The following is a 6689-nucleotide window of genomic DNA, read 5'->3' as shown; positions in this document are numbered from 1 at the left end:
TTCCACAAAGTACAATGTGTACGATGTGTGGTGATAGCTTTGATGTTAATCTTTGAAAATGCTATTTTCTGTTTTTTCTTTTTATTCTTATTTGTGTTAATGTGTTGAATTTTGAGATCATAAGTATGATAAGCAATACTAGAAACAATTTTGTGTAAAAGTATGTTTTTCTGTGTTTCTTATTGGGTTTTTTTTCTGTATTATATTGTTGTAATGTTGTTGTTTAATGTTTATAAACCCAATAAAAACACTATAAAAAAAACAATCTGAATCATAAGAGTTTCCAGATTTTCCTCACTCTTCGGGACAAAGGAGGGAGCAATATTCTTTCAGCAGGGATTCCAAACATATCTTTATAGAGTAAAATTAAGCGATTGTAAGAAATTTGATATTTGTCGAGGGATTTGAGAGCTGTAAGGTCAGAAGAGTTCCTTTTTAGGACCTGATTCATAGGCTGATTCAACTGGCTCTCAACATAGATTGGCACCTGAAAGAAAGAGATAAGGAAGAATGTCTCCAGCATGCAACCATCATAGCCATTCACTAATTTCGGTCGATTGAAAGTGCGAAGCATCCCATATCCATACTTACATTCAACTCTTTCAGCGCTGACCAATTTGGGTTGAACCTAATCAACAATATAGATCTGGGTGCCATTTGATCCAAATGAAATAAATAAATAAATTTGTCTTTTAGCTGAGCAACGTCTGTTCCCAGGAAAGAAACCTTTTTTCTTAAAGCTGGCAAGAGCGCTTCTATGATCAGAGTAGCTGGTAGTTGAGTAAAGAATATATCCTCCGAGACTCGAATGAAGACAGCAAGTGTCTCCTCTCATCTTAGAGCTCTTGCTGATCAGCACGTGTAAATAGTATTTAGGGTGTCCTGAAGTAGACAGCGTAAGTTGCTCAAGACTCTTCATCATACAAGAGTTTAGTGTAGAGGTGTAGTCTTCTGCATCCGTTGAGCTACCGCGCTCCAATGAGATAAGGTAGAAATGTGGCCTTCCCAGCATAAGTCGCACCAATAGCATGAGATCCATAACCATGCGGTAAACTGTATTTTATTGCTGGATTTTGTTAGACAGTGCCCCCTCCAACTTGCACCTTAGCACATACAACAATGACATATACACATTTTATATTACACATTAAAGAAATAACTGAGCATGTAAGGGTTAACTAAAGAGGCTATAAATAAGCAGGCTGCCTTGAAGGACTAAGACCCCGGAGGAAGCAGGCATTTTGCAAAAGGTGTAGGGTGAAGCTACAGTACATTGGCTGCATGCAAGGAGGTGATTGCGACTCTAGAAAAGGTGTGAGGGATGTGTGGGTGTGGGAGCACTGAGGTACGTGCAGGATATGAACGGATATGCTGCTTGCTTCTACACACAGCGAGCCTCTGGGGTAACATCATACCCTGCTTTAAACTATAAAGTTTATGTTCTTAGGCAGGCAATTCAAACTCAGAATAGCTTGGGGGTCCATTTTTAAACCCGACTGCAAGATCCAGGCCGGATCTTCAGAGTGACAGAAGGGAAAAAAGAAAATAAAGTCACTATAACCTACGCATAAACTTTTATCTTGAGCTTTCCTTATTAAAAAATATATAAACTTCATCCCCCCCCCATCCATCCCCTCTCTGTAACCCTCTCTTTCCCCCACCCATCACCCCCTCTAGTTGCAGATGAGTCTTATTACCAAATAATAGTAGATAATGCCTGTAGAAAAAACTTACAAAGTATTGGTTCATCATGAAAAATGTAAAAGATTAAGAAAATTTAAAGATACTTATACTTTAAAAATAGAGGAATCAAACAGGTATCAATTAGCTTCATTTTACCTATTAAACATGCCACTGCACTGAGTTCACTTTCGTCCTAGGCACTGGCAGAAGTACCAAATTAAAGGAGTCACAGCTTATGAAATTCTGGCTGCTCCAGTGTAGCTGTATTTCTTGCCAACCCCAATAACTTTCCCAGAATTATATCTGCTAAATACTGCATACTTTTTAATTATGCACAATGGGATGTGCATAAATAATGACCCTATCCCACTTTGTATTCTGCAGAACGCTCCAACTTTCAGCCCAGTAGATACTGTACTTAATGAAAGTCAGAAAGATTGCCTACCAAAGATATATCCATTTTCTAAATGCTTCAGGCCATGAACTTGAATCTCTGATGTGAAAGATTACAGCTTTATTTGAAGTGGGAGTAATAGCTGTAATTGTTTTATCATTTTCTTTGGCTGGAAAATAAAAAGGTGAAAAGAATGAGCAGCTCTTAATATTTTTTTAACAGACATTTTAAATTTCAAATCTAGCTACTGTACATAAATATGTTTACATCTATAAAAACCTACAAGCACATGGGAATTTGTTAGACAGCGCCCTCTCCAACCTGCACCTTCGCACATAAAACAATGACATACATATTTTATATTACACACTAAAGTAATACCAGAGCATGTAAGGGTTAACTAAAGAGGCTATAAATAACCAACCTGCCTTGAAGGACTAAGACCTGAAGAAGCAGGCATTTTGCGAAATGTGTAGGGTGTAGGGTGTAGCTACATTGGCTGCCTGCAAGGTGATTGTTACTGGAGAAAATGTGTGCTATGGGGGTGTGGACGAGCGCGGAGATATGTGACGCTTATTCCCCCACTTCATCATTCCCACCTCCCTGGTTACCATTGTACTAAATATTTGTAATGTAGGATGTAAAATGGGTGGACTGTATGTGCTCTTATTCCTACATTTACCTGTTTCAAAAGCTCGAGTTAGTCCCATAGTGAGAGGCTGCTCTGGATTTTCAGCGGGAGCTGTGCTGGCTCCCCCATCCCTTGGGGGTTTCTCTGCAAATAGAATTTTCAGATTAATGGCACAGAACAATGTATACAGTTCAACCGTTGTATCAAAACAATTCCTACTATATGTAGGGACAAAGTCAAGGCCCTTCTTAAGGACATTAAATTGAGTATCAGTCAATACAAATGATGATAGGTTCACCACCCTCTGTCCTTTTGTGTGTTCTGTATAGACGGCACGTTGCCTATCAACATGACTTTATCGCGTCATGATGTCAGCAACGTCATATGACACTACGATGCACGATGACGTCAGATCAGGAACTAATCAGGCTACAGTGCCTATTCCAGGGCAAAGCAGACCCCGCCAGAGGGTTATTTACAACACAAAGCAACATAAAGTATCGGGTACCTTCCCTATAAGCCAAAACAAAAGCATAAAAACAAAGCCTACTCCATCTTGGAGACTTACTAGACTGACCAGTCCCTAACTACCTGACTGACTGGGTAGTCCAGTTACCAGTCTGAAACACAAAACAGTATCATAGCGCAATATATATACTGTATATCAAATTCTTATTTCAGTATGCTGGTCTGGCATACTCTGGTTTCTGCAGGCTTGTCTGTAGTGCAGGGTTATTGCTTCCCTGCTGTTCCCAGGTAGATCCCTCTGGGAACAGCAAGCCTGGGTCCCTCCAGACTTGGAGTTGTTGTAGCATTTGGGGTCCAGCTGGTCACAGACAATCCTTCTGTGACCCTCCTTGCTTGCTGCCTGACAAGCAGTTACTCCCTGCCTTTTAAACCCTGCTTAATCAGGAGTTAATTCAAAGCCTCAGGCAGGAAACCTGACACCCGTGTTGCTGTCCTTATCCTTGCAGACGGTGTTAACTCCTTGACTCCCTTACATACCTACCCCCTCATAGTGTAGCCCTTCGCACAATCGGCCATTTAAACGAGTGTGTATGTGTGTGTGTGTGTGTGAGTCCTGCTTCCCGGGACTAAGCTCGGCCTCTCGGGAGAATCTTATGGACTCCTTTTCTTCTTTTTTTGACTTCCAGTCAATTAAAGCTCCAAACTTCTCTTTAGTCTTTTCTGTGTGTTCCACACTTTATGACTTATAAATCGATCTATGGATCTGATTCTCCTTGCTGCCATGTCTTTTCCTAAGACCATCTTTCCTCCTACCATTAACTTTGGTTTTCCACTTGAAACCCATAAATTCGCTACCTCTTAATTCGTTCGGTGCCGTGATGTGTAGTTGTGGTTGAAGAGAACACTGGTGACAAAGTCTCTGTTACCTGTGCACTCCAACAGCGTCTCCAAGTATTCGCTCTAGCTCATCTTTCCATTTCGCCAACGCTTGTCAACGAGTTCTTCCATGAGTTGTGCTTTCTCTTTTCCCCTGTGACCATATGCGCCTGGTTGCACATCATTAATCTTGCTCCTTCTACTTTGCATTCTGTGGAAAGCAGACTATATCACTGCAACGACCTTGCAGATACGCTTATAAGAGTGCACAGCTTTCTTGGGACTGAATCACACAAGCAGCTCTCTTCATATCCCTGTAGCGTCTTTGTTGCTGATACTTCCTAACATTGGACTGTAGGAGAATAACACATTCCTTTGAGTATTCATACTTCCTTCTTTGATTCTTCATTCTTCAAAATGACTGAATAACCTGAGCTGCTTTACTTTGGCGAGAAAGCAGACAAGCTTTCCACCTTCTGCAGGCGGACTGTATGGCAACAGTCACAGAGCGTTTGAACAAATAGCTTTCCCTCTCCATCCTTCCTTGGCTAAACGCTCTGTAGCATTTCTGAATTATTCGTATGCTTTTCTGTCCTGCAGCACTTTTACTGCGTTAGCAGCCTGGATAGTTTCTTCCTGCAGAACGCGCTGCTTCTCCTCAGCATCCACCTTTCACCTCCTGCAGACTCGCAAGCAGCTCTTGCAGCTGGCCCTGCAGCATGTTTTCCGCATGTGTGCGCTGCTTCAGGGAGACCCTTTCTTCTTGCAGCGCTCTCTCTGCATTCCGCAGTGCTTCCTGCACTTCTAACTTTTCCTGGACCAATTGTTCCTTCACTTTTTCTACTTGGTGAAGCTTCTCATTTCCTTCACTGGCCTGGTCAGTCAAAGCTGAATTTTCCTTTTTCAGACTTGCATTTTGTCTCTTTACAGTCTCTAAATGAATCAGGATATTTTCCTCAGCATCCTTCAATTTACAGACCTGTGTGCGAAGAGCGTGGACCGGCTTCTGGGCCACGTCCTGCTTTGTGATGAGATTACGAACATCTCTGAGAGACCTCTGTAGTGCTCCCATTCAGCAATCATTTTGTCAGACTCTCCCTGCTTTTCATCCATGGTGGCAACAGCTGCCTTTGCCTTCTCCATAGACACACACTTAGCGACCACCACCGACAGGCCCCTCTGTCGCTCAGCCTTGCCTTCTTGCTCTTTATATAATAATTCGCAGAGAAGGCAACAGTCCTACGTGGTACTTTGCAGCTGAGTCTGCCAGTCAATCTGGGCTGCAGTACATCTCGGCTCCTTTCGAACACACGCTTTCCTGACGTCCCAGGATCATCTCTAAATGTGTCTGCAACCTCCTCTGTAGGTTGAGGAATTCTTCTCTTTCCTTTTACCTTAGAAATTTCACAAGGCATCAGTGGCATTGAAGGTTCACTCTCTGTAAAAGGACTTCTGCATTTTCCTTGTGTCCCCAGCGTATTGCTTGCTGCTGAGGCTCCCCATAGTTGTCCTCCCCATCATCAGCTTTTGCTGCTGTTTGGTGTCCAGCTGGTCAAAAACAATCCTTCTGTGACCCTCCGTACTTGCTGCACCAGGAACAGGGAGCTGACCGTTCTGTTCTGACTGACAGATTAAATCTGTCAGTGGTGATATTGGATACCGAGGCTTGAGCCTCATTACTCCAAGTTCTCTTGTTGAGTGTATTGTCGCACTCTTTAGGAAGCTTCTTGATCTGTGTTACTTGCCACAGTTGAGTTGGTTTCACAGGGTCAGCACTGTGATGGGTCGTGGGTAGCGGTCAAATGGGTTTGCAGAGATCGCAGCAAGCTTCTTGATCAGCGGGTTTGAGTTCTGGTCCAGTTCCTTGTAGAATTTCTTGTTGAGCTTCTTTAGATGTTCATCTAACATCTCGATGCCCAGTTCCCTATGAAGGTCTGCTATTCTTGTAGGAAGTGGAGCGTTGGACGCAATCCGCAGCGCCTTGTTCTGTAATTTTTGGAGAGATGATCTTTGCTGTTGGTGGCAACCACTCCACACCGGGGAGGCGTATATCATTGTGGGTCTAATGATCGCCTTGATCACATTGACTTTGCTCTTGATGGGCATGGTCCTTGTCTTCAGCAGGGGGTACAGTGCTGCCAGCTTGGTTGTTGCCTTCTGTTGAATCTTCTCAATGTGGTTTCTCCAGCTTAGCTTGCTATCTAGGATTACCCCTAGGTAAGAGCAGTTTGGCTCCCATTTGATCGCCTCTCCGTTGAGGGTGATTGGCGGGTGTGCCTTGATCCTCTTTTTGGTAAACAGTGTAGCTGTAGTCTTGCTGGAGTTCAGTCCTACTTGCCAGTCGCTGTACCATGTTGATAGCATGTCTAGTGCTTTCTGGATGTTCTTAGCTACTTCTTTCTCTCTGAAGGACTGGGAGATGACTGCCACATCATCTGTGTAGCCTGACAATTCCTACCTTTTATACCCTGCTCCCTCAGGAGTTAATTCAAAGCCTCAGGCAGGAAACCTGACACCCCTGTAGCTTCCTTATCCTTGCAGGGTGTTAACTCCTTCACGCCCTTACAAGTTGGCAGAGTTTACAGCAGAAGTAGAACAACATAAGTAATTGGAGATTTCAATGCCGTTTTAACCCAA

General features: G+C 43.1%; 1 long non-coding RNA gene across 1 annotated transcript; it reads right to left on the bottom strand.

The window, feature by feature from the left end:
- Window positions 1-1169: 1169 nt before the first annotated feature.
- On the bottom strand, window positions 1170-2840 carry LOC142498554 (uncharacterized). The gene is made up of 3 exons (XR_012802473.1): window positions 2760-2840; window positions 2129-2246; window positions 1170-1516 (listed from the first exon to the last, which is right to left on the bottom strand). It is a non-coding gene; the product is annotated as an uncharacterized LOC142498554 (long non-coding RNA).
- Between the last annotated feature and the right edge of the window lie 3849 nt (window positions 2841-6689).

Source organism: Ascaphus truei, chromosome 7 (genome assembly GCF_040206685.1).
Source record: "Ascaphus truei isolate aAscTru1 chromosome 7, aAscTru1.hap1, whole genome shotgun sequence".
Taxonomy (NCBI): domain Eukaryota; kingdom Metazoa; phylum Chordata; class Amphibia; order Anura; family Ascaphidae; genus Ascaphus; species Ascaphus truei.
This window is presented reverse-complemented; position numbering and strand designations above follow the sequence as displayed.